Source organism: Salmo salar, chromosome 09 (assembly GCF_965601325.2).
Source record: "Salmo salar chromosome 09, fSalSal1, whole genome shotgun sequence".
NCBI classification, from domain to species: domain Eukaryota; kingdom Metazoa; phylum Chordata; class Actinopteri; order Salmoniformes; family Salmonidae; genus Salmo; species Salmo salar.
The window spans coordinates 81,457,543-81,480,932 of NC_138299.1; the positions used below are offsets into that span (position 1 = coordinate 81,457,543).

General features: G+C 43.1%; 1 long non-coding RNA gene across 1 annotated transcript; it reads right to left on the reverse strand.

Annotated features, from left to right (window-relative positions):
- Positions 1-575: 575 nt before the first annotated feature.
- Positions 576-13,954, reverse strand: LOC106611931 (uncharacterized). Its single transcript, XR_014378811.1, has 4 exons — positions 13,762-13,954; positions 12,705-12,845; positions 5,600-5,755; positions 576-5,303 (listed from the first exon to the last, which is right to left on the reverse strand). It is a non-coding gene; the product is annotated as an uncharacterized LOC106611931 (long non-coding RNA).
- Between the last annotated feature and the right edge of the window lie 9,436 nt (positions 13,955-23,390).

The following is a 23,390-nucleotide window of genomic DNA, read 5'->3' on the forward strand; positions in this document are numbered from 1 at the left end:
ACAAAGTCAGACCTGCTAGCTACACAAGTGGACTACACAACTCGAAAGTTCAGAAAGTTAAGCTAACATTGCAAAAATCTTATTGACTAAAAATGATACAGTACTGCTAGCTGGTAGAGTTGGCTAGCTAGCAGTGGCTGCGTTTACCTTTATCTTTGATACAAAGACAACTATGTAGCTAGCTAACATTACACTAATCAAATCGTTCCGTTGTAATGTATTTAGTTTCCACAGTACTGCTAGTTGGTAAAGTTGGCTAGCTAGCAGTGGCTGTGGTGTTGTGGTGTTGACGCCATTTGGAAAACTGCGAACGAATACAGCTGGCTAGCTAACCTTGTTAGTTTCTCAAAGTTAGTTTCTCAAAGCTACACCTTTAGCTACACCTTTATCCTTGATACAAAGACAGCAAAGACAACTATGTAGCTAGCTAGCTAACATTACACTAATCAAATCGTTCCATTGTAATGTAATGAAATGTAATATTACCCGCGGAGCGAAGTACAGCACGACTACTCACTCACTCCAGTCTTATACCAATAACAATGCTACTAATAAAGAAAATAAATCTTTATCAGTAGTTTTCAATTATGTATTTATTACCTTGTTGCCAATAACTAGTAACTAATAATTGTTTAGTGAAATTCTATTCAATGCAGCTGTTTTTATTTCAATAGCTTTTCAAATAAATTCTTGATAACATTGAAGTACATGCCGAAGTGTATTCAATAAATCAAATGTATTCACAAAGGGTTGTACAGAAACCCAGCCTAAAACCCCAAACAGCAAGGAATGCAGGTGTAGAAGCACGGTGGCTAGGAAAAACTCCCTAGAAAGGCCAGAACCTAGGAAGAAACCTAGAGAGGAACCAGGCTATGAGGGGTGGCCAGTCCTCTTCTGGCTGTACCGGGTGGAGATTATAACAGAACATGGCCAAGATGTTCAAATGTTCATAGATGACCAGCAGGGCCAAATAATAATAATCACAGTGGTTGTAGAGGGTGCAACAGGTCAGCACCTCAGGAGTAAATGTCAGTTGGCTTTTCATAGCCCATCATTCAGAGTTAGAGACAGCAGGTGCAGTAGAGAGAGAGTCAGGTCCGGGACAAAGTAGCACATCCAGTAAACAGGTCAGGGTTCCATAGCCGCAGGCAGAACAGTTGAAACTGGAGCAGTAGCATGACCAGGTGGACTGGGGACAGCAAGGAGTCATCAGGCCAGGTAGTCCTGAGGCATGGTCCTTGGGCTCAGGTCCTCCGACAGAGAGAAAGAAAGAAAGAGAAAGAGAGAATTAGAGCGAGCATACTTAAATTCACACAGTACACCGGATAAGACGAGAAGTACTCCAAATATAACAGACTATCCCTAGCCCCCAACACAAACTATTGCAGCATAAATACTAATAAGTAATAGTTTGCTTTAAAAATTGTCAAAAAGAAACAAATAGCTTTTTAGCAAAAAACTATTTCTTGAACTTCCCTTTTGACAGTTACTGAAGCTTGACTGTTCCTTTCTACTTGAAAAAAATTGTATTGATTACGTAACTTTTTTCCCCCCTACCAGGACCTATTGTATTTATCAATCAGTAAAATGATAGATAGCTCTGTACTGGTGGTGCCCCGATCCCGCAGCTGAATCAACTTTAGGAGATGCTCCTGAAGCTTGCTGGACTTTCTTGGGCGCCCTAAAGCCTTCTTCACAACAATTGAACCGTTTTCCTTGAAGTTCTTGATGATCCGATAAATAGTTGATTTAGGTGCAATCTTACTGGCAGCAATTTCCTTGCCTGTGAAGCCATTTTTGTGCAAAGCAATGATGATGGCACGTGCTTCCTTGCAGGTAACCATGGTTGACAAAGGAAGAACAATGATTCCAAGCACCACCCTCCTTTTGAAGCTTCCAGTCTGTTATTCGAACTCAATCAGCATGACAGAGTGATCTCCAGCCTTGTCCTCGTCAACACTCACACCTGTGTTAATGAGAGAATCACTGACATGATGTCAGCTGGTTCTTTTGTGGCAGGGCTGAAATGCAGTGAAAATGTTTTTTGGGATTCAGTTCATTTGCATGGCAAAGAGGGACTTTGCAATTAATTGCAATTCATCTGATCACTCTTCATAACATTCTGGAGTATATGCAAATTGCCATCATACAAACTGAGGCAGCAGACTTAGTGAAAATGTATATTTGTGTCATTTTGAAAACTTTTGGCCACAGCTGAATATACAAAAAATCCACATACAGCGTTAAATGAGGAAACTAAATTTTTTAAATCAATTATATTTTTATTAGTATTAAAGCATATGTTTAGAGTACAGCAATTCACCATTGGGGGAGTGGAGACATCATTATGATATCCAGCCCCCATAACCATTCTCAACCACCTTGGGTCAGTAGGTGTGATCTCCCACAGCAGAGGGTCTGAGTCGCTGCGTGTCCTGCTCCCATAAACATTCTCAACCACCTTGGGTCAGTAGGTGTGATCTCCCACAGCAGAGGGTCTGGGTCGCTGTGTGTCCTGCTCCCATAACCATTCTTAGCCACCTTGGGTCAGTAGGCGTGATCTCTGACAGCAGAGGGTCTGAGTCGCTGCGTGTCCTGCTCCCATAACCATTCTCAGCCACCTTGGGTCAGTAGGCGTGATCTCTGACAGCAGAGGGTCTGAGTCGCTGCGTGTCCAGCTCCCATAACCATTCTCAGCCACCTTGGGTCAGTAGGCGTGATCTCTGACAGCAGAGGGTCTGAGTCGCTGCGTGTCCAGCTCCCATAACCATTCTCAACCACCTTGGGTCAGTAGGTGTGATCTCCCACAGCAGAGGGTCTGAGTCGCTGCGTGTCCAGCTCCCATAACCATTCTCAACCACCTTGGGTCAGTAGGTGTGATCTCCCACAGCAGAGGGTCTGTTTTAAGTTTCTCGGCGTACACATCATGGACAAACTGAAATGGTCCACCCACACAGACAGATAGGGTGGTGAAGAAGGCGCAACAGCGCCTCTTCAACCTCAGGAGGCTGTAGAAATTTGGGTTGTCACCAAAAACACTCAAAAACTTTTAGATGCGCAATCGAGAGCATCCTGTCGGGCTGTATCACCATCTGGTACGGCAATTGCACCGCCCTCAACAGCAAGGCTCTCCAGAGGGTAGTGCGGTCTGCACAACGCATCACTGGGTGCAAACTACCTGCCCTGCAGGACAGCTAAAGCACCCAATGTTACAGGAAGGCCAAAAAATCATCAAGGACAACAACCACCCGAGCCACTGCCTGTTCACCCCGCTATCATCCAGAAGGCGAGGTCAGTACAGGTGCATCAAAGCTGGGTCCAAGAGACTGAAAAACAGCTCCTATCTCAAGGCCATCAGACTGTTAAATTGTGTCAAGAAGCAGTGCGGCTTGGTTGGGTTGTGTTTCGGAGGACGCATGGCTCTCGACCTTTGCCTCTCCCGAGTATCACTAGTCACTTTAAATAACGCCACTTTAATAATGTTTACATATCCTACATTACTCATCTCATATGTATATAGTGTATTCTATACTATCAGTTGCATCGAAGCCTATGCCGCTCTCACATTACTCATCCATATATTTATGCGTACATATTCTATTCATCCCTTTACCTTTGTGTGTATAAGGTAGTTGTTGGGAATTTGTTAGATATTACTGCATAGTCGGAACTAGAAGTACAAGCATTTCCCTACACTCACATTAATATATGCTAACCATGTGTATGACCAATACAATTTGATTTATTCAAATATATATATAAAATGATCTTTAGCTCACAACCTCAAATGAATATGCTGCATGTATTAATTAAATAGTTTGTGGAAAGGGCTTAGTGGTAAGTGACAAAACTGTAAATATCCTGCAGTGTTATTCCTGATGTGATCGAGGACTGCGATTCTGTGTTTATCTTCACTAAGTCGTCTATTAATGTCTTCTCGAAGAAAAGTAGTATATTCGTCCGCAATTGTTTTAGTCCACCATTTTATGAAATTTACTTTAGATTGATCTAAGTTATTACCAATGTGTTTTACCAAGTCAAATTTTTCAGCTAGAGACTCTCCAACTTCTTGGAATTCATTTAGAGTTCCAAAATGGGGTATGGAAAAATCTAGGTCAAGACTTTTCTCTTTCTTCTTATCAGTTTTCACATTTTTTTTATCATAATTGCTAATTGACATAAATTTATTTGTCACACGCTTATGGATGTCTTTAAACTTTTTCAATCTGAAAGGTACTTCTGAAATGTTTTTGGGCAGAAATTGTTTACTCAAAATATAAAGTTGCTCGGGAAGTGCGCTGTCTTCAAAATTAGATTTAGAGTCACGGCTTTTCTTATTGTTATGCTCAGTGTTAAAAATTACAAATTCATCACAATAGTTCGCATAATTAGAACTACTGATTATCAAATTAAAGTGATTGAATGAGCTGATATATGGATCTATAAAGGTTGTCACCTGTCCAGTCGAACCGTACCATTTGCTATATCCAACAATAGTTTTTATACTATAAGATTTGTACAGTTCTGCTGAATCCTTAATCAGTAAATCCATGCATGACTCATGACCTGAATTTTGCAAACAAGGAGAGTTGAGCGTATAGATAAACAGTTTAGTATTCCGCAATTTCTCATTGTTTTTCAATATTTGTTTTACTTCCTCAAGAAGTAACTTTTCGGTATGAATATTTAAAGGTTTGCCCTTGCACATCTTCTTGCAATCTTCTAATTTAAATAAACCAACAAAAACCGGTTCTCCGCCACAAGGTGACTCGATAAATGCCCATGCATGTTGCGTATCAAACTTTTGTTTGCAACCTTTTGTTTGTAATGAGTAGTACTTATCAAGAAATTCAGGAACGTTTTCAAAATGATTTGGGATGTTTTGGTTTTCCGTCGGACAGTCCGTAAAAATCGTTGTTATGCCATACTTGTTCAGTTCTGCTAAATCCGTTATTGTATGACCTGTAATTTGCGAAGGAGCGTTGAGCGAATACATAGAACATTTTGTATTTTGCAATTGCTCTTTGTTTTCCAACGTTATTTTCACTTCCTCAAGAAGTAACTCTTCGGTATGACTAATAAGAGGTTTGTTTTCCATATTCTCTATATTGTTAGGTTCCAAAATTGCAACAAACACATCAGCAGTTGACTTTAAGAATGCCCATGTATATTTAGCATTCATCTTTTGATTGCAAACTTTTGTTTGTAAAAGGTAAATTGTATCACATAATTCGTTTCCTTCTTGATTTGGGAGGTCCATTGACTGGTCTGGAAAGTTGATGTTCACAGGACTGGGGCTTCCTCTGTAAGGGGAATCAAAATAGCTAAATTAGTTTTGCAACTTGTAACCTGTTAGTGAGGGGTAAGAGAGCTAAAGATAGTAACATCTTCTAGTAAAGATTCAGAAAATAACTATGGACTCTGGACTTACACATGAAATGTATAACATTAGGACAACCATGTCCTCCACAATCAGTATGTTTAACATTAGTCCACTTTTGGTACAGTGTCAAAAATGTTGCATGTCAGCTTCAAGATAAAATATATTGTTTTCTGTCTCCTGATGCCAATAAGCATATTGTGAAAATGTAGGTCATACCTCTGGTGGATCTCAATCCCCTCACTGTGGGATCTGGTTGATGTAGCATCCATATCCTCCTCAGGAGGCCCTCCGTTCGAAAAAACGTTTGTGTCGGGGTTCACATCATCCTCATGGTACACAGGATCCTCAGACAGCGATAGGTGCCTCTTCTTACTGTAGAGAAATAGAATATCACGAACTATTAGTTGTTGAAAACAATTTAGTAAGTTTTAAATACTTTTAGATGTTTTCAAATACAACTTGTAAATATTTGGTTTTTAAAACAGGGTTTCTTGCAATTGCAATTGAACTCAAGGTCAAAATCAAATCAAATTTGATTTGTCACATGCGCCGAATACAACAGGTGTAGAGCTTACCGTGAAATGCTTACTTACAAGCCCTTAATCAACAATGCAGTTTTAAGAAAATACCCTCCCCAAAAGTAAGCGATAAGAATAACAAATGATTAAAGAGCAGCAGTAAATAACAATAGCGGGGCTATATACAGGGGGAATGTGTGTCAATGTGCGGGGGTAATTGAGGTAATATGTACATGTAGGTAAAGTGACTATGCATTGATAATAAACAGAGTAGCAGCAGCGTTCTTAGGGGGTGGGGGCGGTAGCAATGCAAATAATCTGGGTTACCATTTGATTAACTGTTCAGGAGTCTTATGGCTTGGTGGTAGAAGCTATTAAGCAGCCTCTTGGACCTAGACTTGGCACTCCGGTACCGCTTGCCGTGCGGTAGCAGAGAGAACAGTCTATGACTAGGGTGGCTGGAGTCTTTGACAATTTTTAGGGCCTTCCTCTGACACCGCCTGGTATAGAGGTCCTGGATGGCAGGAAGCTTGGCCCCGGTGATGTACTGGGCCGTAAGCACTACCCTCTGTAGTGCCTTGCGGTCGCAGGCGGAGCAGTTGCCATACCAGGCAGTGATGCAACCCGTCAGGATGCTCTCGATGGTGCAGCTGTAAAACCTTTTGAGGATCTGAGGACCCATGCCAAAACTTTTCAGTCTTCTTAGGGGGAATAGGTTTTGTCTTGCCCTCTTGTCTTGGTGTGCTTGGACCATGTTAGTTTGTTGGTGATGTGGACACCAAGGAACTTGAAGCTCTCAACCTGCTCCACTACAGCCTCGTCGATGAGAATGGGGGCGTGCTCAGTCCTCCTTTTCCTGTAGTCCACAATCATCTCCTTTGTCTTGATCACGTTGAGGGAGAGGTTGTTGTACTTTAACCACACGTCAGGTCTCTGACCTCCTCCCTATAGGCTGTCTCATCGTTGTTGGTGATCAGGCCTACCACTGTTGTGTCATCAGCAAACTTAATAATGGTGTTGGAGTCGTGCATGGCCGTGCAGTCATGAGTGAACAGGGAGTACAGGAGGGGACTGAGCACGCACCTCTTAAGGTCCCCCGTGTTGACAATCAGCGTGGCGGATGTGTTGTTACCTACCCTTACCACCTGGGGGCGGCCCATCAGGAAGTCTAGGATCCAGTGGCAGAGGGAGGTGTTTAGTCCAAGGGTCCTTAGCTTAGTGATGAGCTTTGAGGGCACTATGGTGTTGATCGCTGAGCTGTGGTCAATGAATAGCATTCTCACATAGGTGTTCCTTTTGTCCAGGTGGGAAAGGGCAAGGGAGTGCAATGGAGGTTGCATCATCTGTGGATCTGTTGGGGTGGTATGCAAATTGGAGTGGGTCTAGGGTTTCTGGGATGATGGTGTTGACGTGAGCAATGAACAGCCTTTTAAAGCACTTCATGGCTACAGACATGAGTGCTACGGGTCAGTAGTCTTTTAGGCAGGTTACCTTGGTGTTCTTGGGCACAGGGACTATGGTGGTCTGCTTAAAACATGTTGGTATTACAGACTCGGACAGGGAGAGGTTGAAAATGTCAGTGAAGACACTTGCCAGTTTGTCAGCGCATGCTCGCGGTACACATTCTGGTAATCCGTCTGGCCCTGCGGCCTTGTGAATGTTGACCTGTTTAAAGGTCATACATCGGCTTTTGGTTAGGGTATGTACGTACAGTCACTGTGGGGACGACGTCCTCGATGCACTTATTGATAAAGCCGGTGACTGATGTGGTGTATTCCTCAATGCCATCGGAAGAATCCCGGAACATATTCCAGTCCGTGCTAGCAAAATAGTCCTGTAGTTTAGCATCTGCTTCATCTGACCACTTTTTTATAGATCGAGTCACTGGTGCTTCCTGCTTTAATTTTAGCTTGTAAGTAGGAATCAGAAGGATAGAATTATGGTCAGATTTGCCAAGGTAAACGTAGACTTGAGTTACAACCAGGTAGATTCAGCAACATGAAAATAAGGGAAAGCCGCACACTCTAAGAGCTCAGATGCAAAAATGTAATAACCAACGTTTCGACAGCAAAGCTGTCTTCATCAGGGTATCATCACAAACACTGCGAGATGAGTAATTTATATAGTGTCAAGAGACACACAGGTGTTTGTAATCATGGCCAAGTGTGGCCTAATATCATTGGTTAACTCAAATATTTAAAAAAAATGGCATACAAAGAACATACAAAAAGACAAACAAATGGGTAGCATACGATCATAGCATTTGTAGTCTAAAATGTATCTAACAAACAATTACAATGGCAAAATCACAATAATCACAAGAATGGCTTCAGATCAAAGTCTATGTTGAGACCGAAGGGAGCAAGGGTCTTTAAATTAAAGATCCAGGCAGCCTCTCGTTTTAACAATAAATTATCAAGGTCACCCCCTCTCCTCGGGAGGGTGACATGTTCGATGCCAATATAACGCAGAGACGAAATCGAATGGTTTGCTTCCAAAAAGTGGGCCGCAACTGGGTAAGTCAAGTTTTTGCACCTAATGGTGCTACGATGCTCTGAGATACGTACTTTTAATTCACGCTTTGTTTTACCCACATAATTTTTACCACAAGGACAAGTTATAAGATAAATAACTGCCTTAGTGGAACACGTAATAACACCTTTAATTGGGATAGATTTCCCTGTTTGGGGGTGTTTGAAGGATCTACATTTATAAGTGCCATTGCATTGAGCACAGCCATTACACTTGTAATTTCCATCCAGTATGGGCGCAAATAGACGTTGTTCAGGAATATCTTGGGGTGGTAAATCAGAGTGTACCAATTGGTCTCTGAGATTTCTGCCCCGCGAGAATACGACCAGGGGAAGGTCAGAAAACACATTACCGAGACTATCATCATATTTCAGAATGTGCCAATGTTTGTGAACGATTCCTTTAATTTGTTCAGAGCACTTTGAATAGCGGGTAGTGAGAACGCAAGAATGCGTCTTTTTGCGAGACTGACCTTGAAAAAGGTCATGTCTCGTTTTGTTTTGAATTTTCTCAATGGCAATATTAATCTGATCATTGTTGTACCCCCTCTCCTTGAACTTATCCTGCGTCTCAGCCATATTTCTGTCGAAATCTGATTGTTTTATACAAATTATTTTGATTCGACAGAATTGGCTGTAGGGCAAACATTTTTCAAGGGAAGTGGGTGACAACTATCAGCCCTCAACAAACTGTTACAATCAGTAGGTTTCCTGTAAAGATCAGTGTATAGAACATTATCTTCACACAAGATCAGAAGATCAAGAAAACTGATTTGACGTGTATCAGATTGCATAGTAAATCTCAAATGTTCAGAACAGGAGTTAAGAAAAGCATGGAATGCCTGGAGCTGTTCTGCATCACCCCTCCATAGAACAAAAATATCGTCAATATACCGTTTCCAAATAATGATGTTAGGCAAGAAAACATTTTTGAGAGGGTTGAAAATGGATCGTTTGTCCATGTAACCCACATGAAAACAAGCTTTGCTTGATTTACAATCCGATACGTCAGTCCTTATTCGTCCTGCTGATAAGGGTGGGTCGGTTGTACTCATGGATAGGACAGCTTATGTAAATGAGTGTCATAGACAACTGCTTGACAACACCTTTTACAAGAAACTCAGAAGTGACCCTACTTCCCAATTTCAGAATACTATCTTTACTGTCCTAGATGGTTATTTAAATTCTGGTCAGATAACCAAAAAAGAATATGACTTTCTGGCCATTCAACACCCTAAAATTGCCACTTTCTATACTTTGCCGAAATTACACAAGAATGTTACAAACCCTCCAGGGCGCCCTATTGTAGCGGGCATTGATGCAGTAACGGCCCCTCTATCTACTTTTGTTGATTTTTTTTATTAGACCACTCGCAGAACAGCTCCCCTCCTTTGTAAAGGACACCAGCAGTATGATCTCTATCATTGAATCTCTTGATCCTCTCCCTGAGAACACCTTGTTAGTTACTTTTGATGTTGAGTCGTTATACACAAATATTCCACACGAGGGCGGTATTGAAGCCATGGAACATTTTCTTCTGCAACGTGACCCTAATGAACTACCTTCCAGTGCCTGCATTATAACATTGGCTGAAATAGTACTCACACATAACTATTTCATGTTTCTAAATTATTTCTTTATTCAGACGAAGGGTACTGCTATGGGATCCCCCATGGCTCCTAACTATGCTAATTTGTATGTGGGTTACATGGAGAAACAATCCATTTTCAACCCTCTCAAAAATGTTTTCTTGCCTAACATCATTATTTGGAAACGGTATATTGACGATATTTTTGTTCTATGGAGGGGTGATGCAGAACAGCTCCAGGCATTCCATGCTTTTCCCTCCTGTCCTCCGGCCCAGCCCGAGTGGCCCTCCTGTCCTCCGGGCCAGCCCGAGTGGCCCTCCTGTCCTCCGGGCCAGCCCGAGTGGCCCGCCTGTCCTCCGGCCCAGCCCGAGTGGCCCGCCTGTCCTCCGGCCCAGCCCGAGTGGCCCGCCTGTCCTCCGGCCCAGCCCGAGTGGCCCGCCTGTCTTCCGGCCCAGCCCGAGTGGCCCGCCTGTCTTCCGGCCCAGCCCGAGTGGCCCGCCTGTCTTCCGGGCCAGCCCGAATGGCCCGCCTGTCCTCCGGCCCAGCCAGAGTGGTCCGTCTGCCAGGGTCAGCCCGAGTGGCTCGTCTGCCCGGCGCAGCTATCGGCGCCACCAAAGTGGGTGACGCCGAAGGTGGAGCGAGGCCCACGTCCTGCACCTGAGCCACCTCCAGGAGAGGTGGGTTGGGGAGGGAGGGTGTAGCACAGTGCCGTCGTTGACGGCAGCCACCCTCCCTTCCCTCCCTTATTGTTTAGGGGGATATTTTTTGTTGTTTGGGGGTTTGTTTTTTCTTTTAGGTGCATTCCGGGGTCTGCACCTTGAGGGGGGGGGGTACTGTCACATCCTGACCAGCAGAGGGAGGTATTGTATTAGTTTTGGTCAGGACGTGGCAGGTTTTTTGTGTGTTAAGTGTTGTGTTGGTGATTAGGACTTCCAATTGAAGGCAGGTGTGTTGAGTTGCCTTTGATTGGGAGTCCTATATAGGAGTGTGTGTTTTTCTTTGGGGTTGTGGGTAATTGTTTCTGTTCAGTGTGATATGCTGTCAGTACTGTTTAGCTGTCGGTATTTTCTTGTTTTTGTAGTGTTCCAGTGATCGTTTTGAATTAAAATTATGAACACTAACTCTGCTGCACCTTGGTCCACTTCTCTCCATGACGACAGCTGTGACAACTATGCAATCTGATACACGTCAAATCAGTTTTCTTGATCTTCTGATCTTGTGTGAAGATAATGTTCTATACACTGATCTTTACAGGAAACCTACTGATTGTAACAGTTTGTTGAGGGCTGATAGTTGTCACCCACTTCCCTTGAAAAATAGTCTGCCCTGCAGCCAATTCTGTCGAATCAAAATAATTTGCAAAAAACAATCAGATTTCGACAGAAATATGGCTGAGACGCAGGGTAAGTTCAAGGAGAGGGGGTACAACAATGATCAGATTAATATTGCCATTGAGAAAATTCAAAACGATACATGACCTTTTTCAAGGTCAGTCTCGCAAAAAGACGCATTCTTGCGTTCTCACTACCCGCTATTCAAAGTGCTCTGAACAAATTAAAGGAATCGTTCACAAACATTGGCACATTCTGAAATATGATGATAGTCTCGGTAATGTGTTTTCTGACCTTCCCCTGGTCGTATTCTCGCGGGGCAGAAATCTCAGAGACCAATTGGTACACTCTGATTTACCACCCCAAGATATTCCTGAACAACGTCTATTTGCGCCCATACTGGATGGAAATTACAAGTGTAATGGCTGTGCTCAATGCAATGGCACTTATAAATGTAGATCCTTCAAACACCCCCAAACAGGGAAATCTATCCCAATTAAAGGTGTTATTACGTGTTCCACTAAGGCAGTTATTTATCTTATAACTTGTCCTTGTGGTAAAAATTATGTGGGTAAAACAAAGCGTGAATTAAAAGTACGTATCTCAGAGCATCGTAGCACCATTAGGTGCAAAAACTTGACTTACCCAGTTGCGGCCCACTTTTTGGAAGCAAACCATTCGATTTCGTCTCTGCGTTATATTGGCATCGAACATGTCACCCTCCCGAGGAGAGGGGGTGACCTTGATAATTTATTGTTAAAACGAGAGGCTGCCTGGATCTTTAATTTAAAGACCCTTGCTCCCTTCGGTCTCAACATAGACTTTGATCTGAAGCCATTCTTGTGATTATTGTGATTTTGCCATTGTAATTGTTTGTTAGATACATTTTAGACTACAAATGCTATGATCGTATGCTACCCATTTGTTTGTCTTTTTGTATGTTCTTTGTATGCCATTTTTTTTAAATATTTGAGTTAACCAATGATATTAGGCCACACTTGGCCATGATTACAAACACCTGTGTGTCTCTTGACACTATATAAATTACTCATCTCGCAGTGTTTGTGATGATACCCTGATGAAGACAGCTTTGCTGTCGAAACGTTGGTTATTACATTTTTGCATCTGAGCTCTTAGAGTGTGCAGCTTTCCCTTATTTTCTAGTTTTCTACTCCGCTAGCCAGCACCTCGCCTTTATAGGTGTGCGTTTCTTTTTTCTAGATTCAGCAACATGACATCAACACAGCCAGTGGGTTGACTTCCTATTTACAGAATTCATCAACTGAATTCACATCTGCCAAGACTGCCAATATTGTCTGTTCCCAATGTGGGAGGGCACAAATGGGTCATACCATTGGTGGTTCTCGTTCTCCTCACTCTGGGATATGTTTGATGTAGCAGGCACGTCCTCCTCAGGAGGGCATCTATCAGAAGAACTGTCTGTGTTGCTGGGAGAGTTCACATCGCTCCCTTCAGACAGGGGCCTCTTCTTACTGTAGAGAAACATGAAGGAGAAATAAAAGCAAATCCATCATTATTACAAATGGAACTCACAAACACTCAGTGGCCCCCCTCCTTTACAGTAATAACATGGTAATAGTATAGTAACAATTTATAATAACTCACAATAGCATTATTTTGATGGTGAGTAACCATGTGTTACCATGTTATCACCACTTTATGCCGTGCTGTAACGTAAAGTGCTACTAAGATGGCGGCAGTGCCACAAACTGCTGTGTCACTCAGAGATATTTTCCACTTTCAAGATAACACCTGTGCTCTCATTACTCAAGCTGTAGCAGGTACCACCATACACACATTTGATCTAGTAAAACATTTTTCAGAAATACAAGGAACAACATCTTTCTTTGTCATTTTAGGATTGGTCATAACGATAATCTTTATGATATCATATGCTGTAGCACATCCAGCATGAGGTTTCTGTGGTCAATGGAGTACAGAAGTAAAAATCTGCCCTGTTCAATCACATTCGTTCTTTTAAAAATAAATGCCGTAACTGTTTTCTCATTAGTTGGGAATGTTCTTTGAAATGTCTCATACAACATATTTGGCTCATTGTTATCAACCTACTGCGTACCCCTTGTGTGCAGTGCATGCTATTAGCATGCTAACACTCATCAAGACAGACTGGTAGCAAATCTAGCATAACTAGCCATCGCTAGCATTCACTGGTTGATGTAACTTTTGAGTGTCATGGAGTTGACTGATGACTATGACATGCAAATATATTCATCACAATGTTTGGATGGGAGTTATAATCCGGTTATGACACAAAACTAATTTTAATTTTAGAAAACACCCAGATAAGTAGTGTCGACCCATATTGTCATTTTTTGGGGGGGTTTTCTGTAGAAAGGAATCAAAAGAAAGATATATTTATTTACTTACGGAAAGTGATCCATCACGACACTTTCAGGTTGCTCCAGAAGGCTTGGCATTTCCAAGTTCGATTGTGGATTTTTGTTTGCCACTGAAGACAGAAATGTTATTCTTGTCTACACCGCATCTCGTTCATGTTTGTGTCATTCGGTTCGCTGTCAGTCTAGAGTGTACCCACCTCCCACCTACTTTTCCCCATTGGCCCATTATCATGTCATTCTCATTTTGACCAATCAATTTTTATGTTAGTGATCCACATCTTCCTTTTTGTATCACCTAACCTACAGGTACATGGAATGGAATGCTGCCTGTCCTGTCCTGATGGGTGTGAGACAGTTCAGACGTTGCTGACTCATGTCAGATCTTATAATGCATGGATTAGTATTTTCCACATCAGCTAACCACATCATACGGTATGTCATAGCAATCTGGTGCCCGATGGCACCGTCGGGGACGTGGCATGCAACCATTGGTTGATGAATACAATGTCTAAACTGGGCGACGCAACCAAAGTATTTGTAACAAACATTTAAGGAAACTACTGTCCCAAACTGAACTCCACTCACAGTAAACCCCTTAACCCTCTCAATAGTCTACACATTTTGAACCATACTATTACAATTACAAATAGATCTTGGTTTCAGAGAAATGAATCAACTTTATTTTTTGTGAGTGTAAGATTTCATCCAAAAGCAACAAGCAACTAAATCTGAAAATGGGGAACCTAAACACAACACTGGTTAATTTTGATCTTGGTCAGATTGAAACTGAAAACCCCTGAGGTCATGCCTTAGCTCTGGTTGTCTGGCAGAAGTCAATAGATACTGGAGATAGAAATGCCCCATTGCCTGAGAGTGACACATCATTTTTTTGTGTTAGAGAGAAAGAGTATGTGTGAGAGAGGGAGAGAGCAGGGGAGGGGAAGGAGGAGAGAGCAGGGGAGGGGAGGGGAAGGAGGAGAGAGACTGACAGATTTTTTGTATTTTTTTTCTCACCTTTATTTAACCAGGTAAGCTAGTTGAGAACAAGTTCTCATTTACAACTGTGACCTGGCCAAGATAAAGAAAAGCAGTGCGACACAAACAACAACACAGAGTTACACATGGAATAAACAAGCGAACAGTCAATAACACAATAGAAAAAAATAAAGTCTATATACAAGGTGAGCAAATGGCATGAGGAGGTAGGCAATAAATAGGCCATAGTAGCGAAATAATTACAATTTAGCAGATTAACACTGGAGTGATAAATGAGCAGATGATGATGTGCAAGTAGAGATACTGGTGTGCAAAAGAGCAGAAAAGTAAATAAAAACAATAGGGGGATGAGGTAGGTAGATTGGGTGGGATATTTACAGATGGACTATGCACAGCTGCAGCGATCGGTTAGCTGCTCAGATAGCTGATGTTTAAAGTTAGTAAGGGAAATATAAGTCTCCAGCTTCAGCGATTCTTGCAATTTGTTCTAGTCACTGGCAGCAGAGAACTGGAATGAAAGGTGGCCAAAGGAGGTGTTGGCTTTGGGGATGACCAGTGAGATATACCTGCTGGAGCACGTGCTACGGGTGGGTGTTGTTATTGTGACCAGTGAGCTGAGATAAGGCGGAGCGTTACCTAGCATAGACTTGTAGATGACCTGGAGCCAGTGGGTCCGGCGACGAATATGTAGCGAGGGCCAGCCGACTAGAGCATACAGGTCAATGTGGTAGGTGGTATAAGGGGCTTTGGTAACAAAATGGATGGCACTGTGATAGACTGCATCCAGTTTGCTGAGTAGAGTATTGGAAGCTATTTTGTAGATGACATCGCCGAAGTCGAGGATCGGTAGGATAGTCAGTTTTACTAGGGTAAGTTTGGCGGCATGAGTGCGAAATAGAAAGCCGATTCTAGATTTGATTTTGGATTGGAGATGTTTAATATGAGTCAGGAAGGAGAGGTTACAGTCTAGCCAGACACCTAGGTATTTGTAGTTGTCCACATGATCTTGGTCAGAACCGTCCAGGGTGGTGGCGCAAGTTGTGTGGGCGGGTGCGGGCAGCGAGCGGTTGAAAGCATGCATTTGGTTTTACTAGCGTCTAGGAGCAGTTGGAGGCCACGGAAGGAGTGTTGTATGAGTCTGTAGATGGGGGAATTCCAAGATTTTCTCTTCAGCGAGGAGGCGGTGATGAGGGAGAGGATGATGAGGCACCATAACTGCTTCGCCCCTGCTGTTCTCTCACCTCTAAGGGGAGTTGATGAAAGGGTGTGGGAAAAAAATCACTATCACTCCTCTCTCACACACACCTCCCTCATGCCATTCTCTCTCTCAATTCAATTCAAAGGGCTTTATTGGCATTGGAAACACATGTTAACATTGCCAAAGCAAGTGAAATAGAAAACAAACTAAAGTGAAATTAACAATAAAAAGTGAACAGTAAACATTACACTCACAAAAGTTCCAAAAGAATAAAGACATTTCAAGTGTCATTATGTCTATATACAGTGTTGTAATGAAGTGCAAATAGTTAAAGTACGAAAGGGAAAATAAATAAACATAAATATGGATTGTATTTACAATGGTGTTTGTTCTTCACTGGTTGACCTTTTCTTGTGGAAACAGGTCACACATCTTGCTGCTGTGGTAGCACTCTGTGGTATTTCACCCAATAGATATGGGAGTTTATCAAACTTGGGTTTGTTTTCAAATTCTTTGTGGGTCTGGTGTAATCTGAGGGAAATATATCTCTCTAATATGGTCATACATTTGGCAGGAAGTTAGGAAGTGCTGCTCAGTTTCCACCATAGGCTATGTGCACACTGCCCACAAAATATCTTCTCTTGAGAGCCAGGTCTGCCTTCGGTGGCCTTTCTCAATAGCAAGGCTATGCTCACTGAGTCTGTACATAGTCAAAGCTTTCCTTAATTTTGGGTTAGTCACAGTGGTCAGGTATTCTGCCGCTGTGTACTCTCTGTTTAGGGCCAAATAGCATTTTAGTTTGCTCTGTTTTTTGTTAATTCGTTCCAATGTGTCAAGTAATTATCTTGTTGTTTTCTCATGATTTGGTTGGGTCTAATTGTGTTGCTGTCCTGGGGGTCTGTTTGTGTTTGTGAACAGAGCCCCAGGTCCAGCTTGCTTAGGGAGCTCTTCTCCAGGTTCATCTCTCTGTAGGTGATGGCTTTGTTATGGAAGGTTTGGAATCACTTCCTTTTAGGTGGTTGTAGAATTTAATAGCTCTTTTCTGGATTTTGATAATTAGCAGGTATCAGCCTAATTCTGCTCTGCATGCATTACTTTGTGTTTTACGTTGTACACAGGATATTTTTTTCTGAATTCTGCATGCAGTCTCAATTTGGTGTTTGTCCCATTTTGTGAATTATTGGTTGGTGAGCAGATCCCAGACCTCACAACCAATGGGTTCTTCAACTGATTCAAGTATTTTTAGCCAAATCCTAATTGGTATGTCGAATCTTATGTTCCTTTTGATGGCATAGAAGGCCCTTCTTGACTTGTCTCTCAGATTGTTCACAGCTTTGTGGAACTTACCTGTGGCGCTGACGTTTAGGCCAAGGTATGTATAGTTTTTTGTGTGCTCTAGGGCAGTGGAGTCTAGATGGAATTTGTATTTGTGGTTCTGGCAACTGGACCTCTTTCTCTACTCTCCTTCATAATTTTCCCTGCTCAGCAGCTCACCCCCTCCATATTGTATGCCTCCTCCCCCATCTCACCCGCTCCCTCATCTGTCTCTCTCCCCTCTTTGGAATATCCCTTCATTCCTGTGTCTCCCTCCTCCATTCCTTCTCCAACTCTCCTTGGTTTATCCCTCCATTCCTCCACCTGTCTTCCCTGTTGACACTGCAGCACTGCAGTGAGTATCGGGGATCCTATGCTGACGTCAGGGAGAAAACCCCAGTTGCACAACAGCTGCTGAGGAGCACCCCGCTCCAGCCCACTACTGACTGCCTGGGAGAGGAGAGGCCAGAGGGAGAATCCCTCCTTGTAGACACAAGTTATGAGGCTTATATTTAAAGACAATAAAATAATCATGATCAACAGTGAAACACTGGAGATTCCTTTACAATGAACCCAGCTGTAGACTAATCGTGCAGTTATTTTAGTCCGAGCACACTTGTAAGGGTCTGCATTTTTTAGCGTAACTGTGGGAGTTAATGTAATGAAACTAGGTGCAGCTGCTATGCTGAAGAAACATAATTGAATAGCAGGAAATAGTAAGGACAATGAGTACAATGACTGGATAGAGAGGTGGGGGCATGCAATACAATTTCCATCTCTGAGTAGGATGTCATGCCAAAGATTGCATTAGCTGAGAACATAGATACATTTGTGCCTTCTGACATACCAATGTCAGGAGGAAGCAGCAGGAAGGATGTTGGCAAATTGACCAACATGTGAACCATATGCAATAAATGTATTATTTGTTGTATAAGCTAGGGGGTTCTGCCACCATTGTAATCCAAACCGGAACAGATGTGGGCGTTATCAGGTGTAAACAGGCAAGAAACTCGGGTTGGAAGATAATGGTGGCGGAAGGGCTAAGGGGAGTAATTGCATTAACATAGGTGATGTACCCATATCAATCAATCAAATTTATTTTTATATAGCCCTTCGTACATCAGCTGATATCTCAAAGTGCTGTACAGAAACCCAGCCTAAAACCCCAAACAGCAAGCAAAGCATGTGAAAGAAGCACGGTGGCTAGGAAAAACTCCCTAGGAAAAACTCCCTAGAAAGGCCAAAAACCTAGGAAGAAACCTAGAGAGGAACCAGGCTATGAGGGGTGGCCAGTCCTCTTCTGGCTGTGCAGGGTGGATATTATAACAGAACATGGCCAAGATGTTAAAATGTTCATAAATGACCAGCATGGTCAAATAATAATAATCATAGTAGTTGTCGAGGGTGCAACAAGCACGTCCGGTGAACAGGTCAGGGTTCCATAGCCACAGGCAGAACAGTTGAAACTGGAGCAGCAGCACGGCCAGGTGGACTGGGGACAGCAAGGAGTCATCATACCAGGTAGTCCTGAGGCATGGTCCTAGGGCTCAGGTCCTCCGAGAGAAAGACAGAAAGAGAGAAAGAGAGAATTAGAGAGAGCATATTTAAATTCACACAGGACACCGGATAAGACAAGAGAAATACTCCAGATGTAACAGACTGACCCTAGCCCCCCGACACATAAACTACTGCAGCATAAATACTGGAGGCTGAGACAGGAGGGATCAGAAGACACTGTGGCCCCATCCGATGATATCCCCGGACAGGGCCAAACAGGCAGGATATAACCCCACCCACTTTGCCAAAGCACAGCCCCCACACCACTAGAGGGATGTCTCCAACCACCAACTTACCGTCCTAAGACAAGGCCGAGTATAGCCCACAACGATCTCCGCCATGGCACAACCCAAGGGGGGGCGCCAACCCAGACAGGAAGACCACGTCAGTGACTCAACCCACTCAAGTGACGCACCCCTCCCATGGAAGGCATGGAAGAACACCAGTAAGCCAGTGACTCAGCCCCTGTAAAAGGGTTAGAGGCAGAGAATCCCAGTGGAAAGAGGGGAACCGGCAAGGCAGAGACAGCAAGGGCGGTTCGTTGCTCCAGCCTTTCCGTTTACCTTCACACCCCTGGGCCAGACTACACTTAATCATAGGACCTACTGAAGAGATATGTCTTCAGTAATGACTTAAAGGTTGAGACTGAGTCTGCGTCTCTCACATTGGTAGGCAGACCATTCCATAAAAATGGAGCTCTATAGGAGAAAGCCCTACCTCCAGCCGTTTGCTTAGAAATTCTAGGGACAATTAGGAGGCCTGCGTCTTGTGACTGTAGCGTACGTGTAGGTATGTACGGCAGGACCAAATCGGAAAGATAGGTAGGAGCAAGCCCATGTAATGCTTTGTAGGTTAGCAGTAAAACCTTGAAATCAGCCCTTGCCTTAACAGGAAGACAGTGTAGGGAGGATAGCACTGGAGTAATATGGTCAAATTTTTTGGTTCTAGTCAGGATTCTAGCAGCCGTATTTAGCACTAACTGAAGTTTATTTAGTGCTTTATCCGTGTAGCCGGAAAGTAGAGATTTACAGTAGTCCAGCCTAGAAGTAACAAAAGCATGGATTCATTTTTCTGCGTCATTTTTGGACAGAAAGTTTCTGATTTTTGCAATGTTACGTAGATGGAAAAAAGCTGTCCTTGAAACAGTCTTGATATGTTCTTCAAAAGAGAGATCAGGGTCCAGAGTAACGCCGAGGTCCTTCACAGTTTTATTTGAGACGACTGTACAACCATCCAGATTAATTGTCAGATTCAACAGAAGATCTCTTTGTTTCTTGGGACCTAGAATAAGCATCTCTGTTTTGTCCGAGTTTAAAAGTAGAAAGTTTGCAGCCATCCACTTCTTTATGTCTGAAACACAGGCTTCTAGCGAGGGCAATTTTGGGGCTTCACCATGTTTCATTGAAATGTACAGCTGTGTGTCGTCCGCATAGCAGTGAAATTTAACATTATGTTTTCGAATGACATCCCCAAGAGGTAAAATATATAGTGAAAACAATAGTGGTCCTAAAACGGAACCTTGAGGAACACCGAAATTTACAATTGATTTGTCAGAGGACAAACCATTCACAGAGACAAACTGATATCTTTCCGACAGATAAGATCTAAACCAGGCCAGAACTTGTCCATGTAGACCAATTTGGGTTTCCAATCTCTCCAAAAGAATGTGGTGATCGATGGTATCAAAAGCGGCACTAAGATCTAGGAGCACGAGGACAGATGCAGAGCCTCGGTCTGACGTCATTAAAAGGTCATTTACCACCTTCACAAGTGCAGTCTCAGTGCTATGATGGGGTCTAAAACCAGACTGAAGCGTTTCGTATACATTGTTTGTCTTCAGGAAGGCAGTGAGTTGCTGTGCAACAGCTTTTTCAAAAATGTGCTGTATGTGCATAAAAGCAGACCCGATGCTCAGGGAAGTTAGATGTTCCGCGGACCAGCTCGGCTTTGCTACTTTGTATTAAAGCCTATATTGAATTCACAAGTTCTTGTAAGAGTGTTATATTTTTGAGGCAATATTCCACGACATAACCATCCACAGTAGCAATAGCTCTGTACTCCTGTTGTGAATGTGATTATATCCATGGATCTATGAGTCTTGGTGGAAATAGCATATTGATTACAGGCCCTGTGTATGAAAGAGCACTACCTATCAGTGCTTTAGTGCAGTACAGTGGTTCTGCTCAAAATGATCCATTGGTACTGGAGCAAACTCTTAGTAAATATACTCATAATATAAGAGTAAGTTACCGAAATGACAGTTCTGTACTGACTGAATCGTTCCAGGCTCAGTTCTGTACTGACTGAATCGTCCCAGCCTCAGTTCTGTACTGACTGAATCGTCCCATCCTCAGTTCCACTGCACATCACTCAGTTTGAAGAGTGAACATTGGGTGGCGCTCTTTGCTAAGGAGAGAGAGAATGGAGGCAAGTTGGAAGAGAAGTGATGTAGTCTCTAGGTGGCAGTATATACCCTGGCATGTGCCATCCCTATATCCAGTATACTGGACAAGTGTCTTGTCAGGAATTATGAAATGAGTCCCCTTCACAGCCTATTATTAGTTTTACCTGGAAGTTTGGATCAAGAGTGGGGTAAATGGGTACTTTTTATTTTGCAGCATCTTTTGTTGCTTAGTCTAACTAACCTTTGCCTTAACACTTTCTACTAGCAAAACATCTACAACCTAACAGCTAAGAAAGAAGCTAAGCTTTGTGTTTCTCATACCTTATTAATAAATACCCCACAAGCCTTCATATTGGCAAAGGCAGATCTAGTCGGTAATAGACTTCCTTGAACTGCATCTGAATAGCATCCGCTACTGTTACCAATACACTCCGTATCGGAGAGATATGCTCAGTAATGGCTTATGCAACGTGTCAAGCATATGTATGAGTGTATGTGTGTGTGTTTAAGGGTGTTGGCATGGGGGTAAGGAGATGGGTCTTGACACTAACCCATCTGTCTAAAGTTCAAAGGTGTGTGTGTGCATGCGTGTGAGTGTATGTGTGTGTTGGCTGTCTACTCTGTAATGATGTTTGCAGGGTAGGGTCAATATGCCAGGGTGTATCTTGTTGAATAGTTTTGCTTCTGTAAACTTCCAGACAAGTCCCCCTGGTTGCTCGTATCACCATTGTGACATGTCTTCCTGGTTGCTCATGGCAACATGTAGTGGAGTTACTGTAGTCTGCTCTGTCCTATCCCATCAGCCACTGGGCTCTGTGCTGTGGAGGGCCACACAATACCTACTGCCAACTAACGAGAGAGAGAGAGAGAGAGAGGTAATGAGAAGTGTTAAATTGTATGCATGTGTGTTGTTTACATTTCATAGAGTTACCTTGTCCACACATTCTCCTCATAGTCTATACATGTAAATGCAAATCATAGCTATTGATTATACAGTCAAGCTGTTTCAAATCAAATTTTATTGGCCACATACACATGGTTTGCAGATGTTAATGCGAGTGTTACGAAATGCTTGTGCTTCTACTTCCGACCGTGCAGTAATATCTATCAAGTAATCTAACAATTTCACAACTACTACTTTATACACACAAGTGTCAAGGAATTAATAAGAATATGTTCATATAAATATAATGATGAGTGATGGCAGTGCAGCATAGGCAAGATGCAGTAGATGGCATAGAGTACAGTATATACATATGAGATGACTAATGTAGGGTATGTAAACATTATATAAAGTGGCATTGTTTAAAGTGACTAGTGATACATTTATTACATCCAATGTTTAATTATTTAAGTGACTAGAGATTGAGTCAGTATGTTGGCAGCAGCCACTCAGCCACACAATGTTTGTAATGGCTGTTTATCAGTCTGATGGCCTTGAGATAGAAGCTGTTTTTCAGTCTCTCGGTCCCAGCTTTGATGCACCTGTACTGACCTCGGCTTCTGGATGATAGCGGGGTGAACAGGCAGTGGCTCGGTTGGTTGTTGTCCTTGATCTTTTTGGCCTTCCTGTGACATCGGGTGCTGTAGGTGTCCTGGAGGGCAGGTAGTTTGCCCCCGGTGATGTGTTGTGCAGACCTCACTACTCTCTGGAGAGCTTTGCGGTTGTGGGCGGAGCAGTTGCCATACCAGGCGGTGATACAGCCCGACAGGATGCTCTCGACAAGCCAAATTTCTTCAGCCTCCTGAGGTTGAAGAGGCGCTGTTGCGACTTCTTCACCATGCTGTCTGTGTGGGTGGACCATTTCAGTTTGTCCGTGATGTGTACACCGAGGAACTTCAAACTTTCCACCTTCTCCACTACTGTCCCGTCGATGTGGATAGGGGGGTGCTCCCTCTGCTGTTTCCTGAAGTCCACGATCATCTCCTTTGTTTTGTTGACGTTGAGTGTGAGGTTATTTTCCTGACACCACACTCTGAGGGCCCTCAACTTCTCTCTGTAGGCCGTCTCGTCGTTGTTGGTAATCAAGCCTACCACTGCAAACTTGATGATTGTGTTGGAGGCATGCATGGCCACGCAGTCATGCGTGAACAGGGAGTACAGGAGAGGGCTGAGAACGCACCCTTGTGGGGCCCCAGTGTTGAGGATCAGCGGGGTGGAGATGTTGTTTCCTATCCTCACCACCTG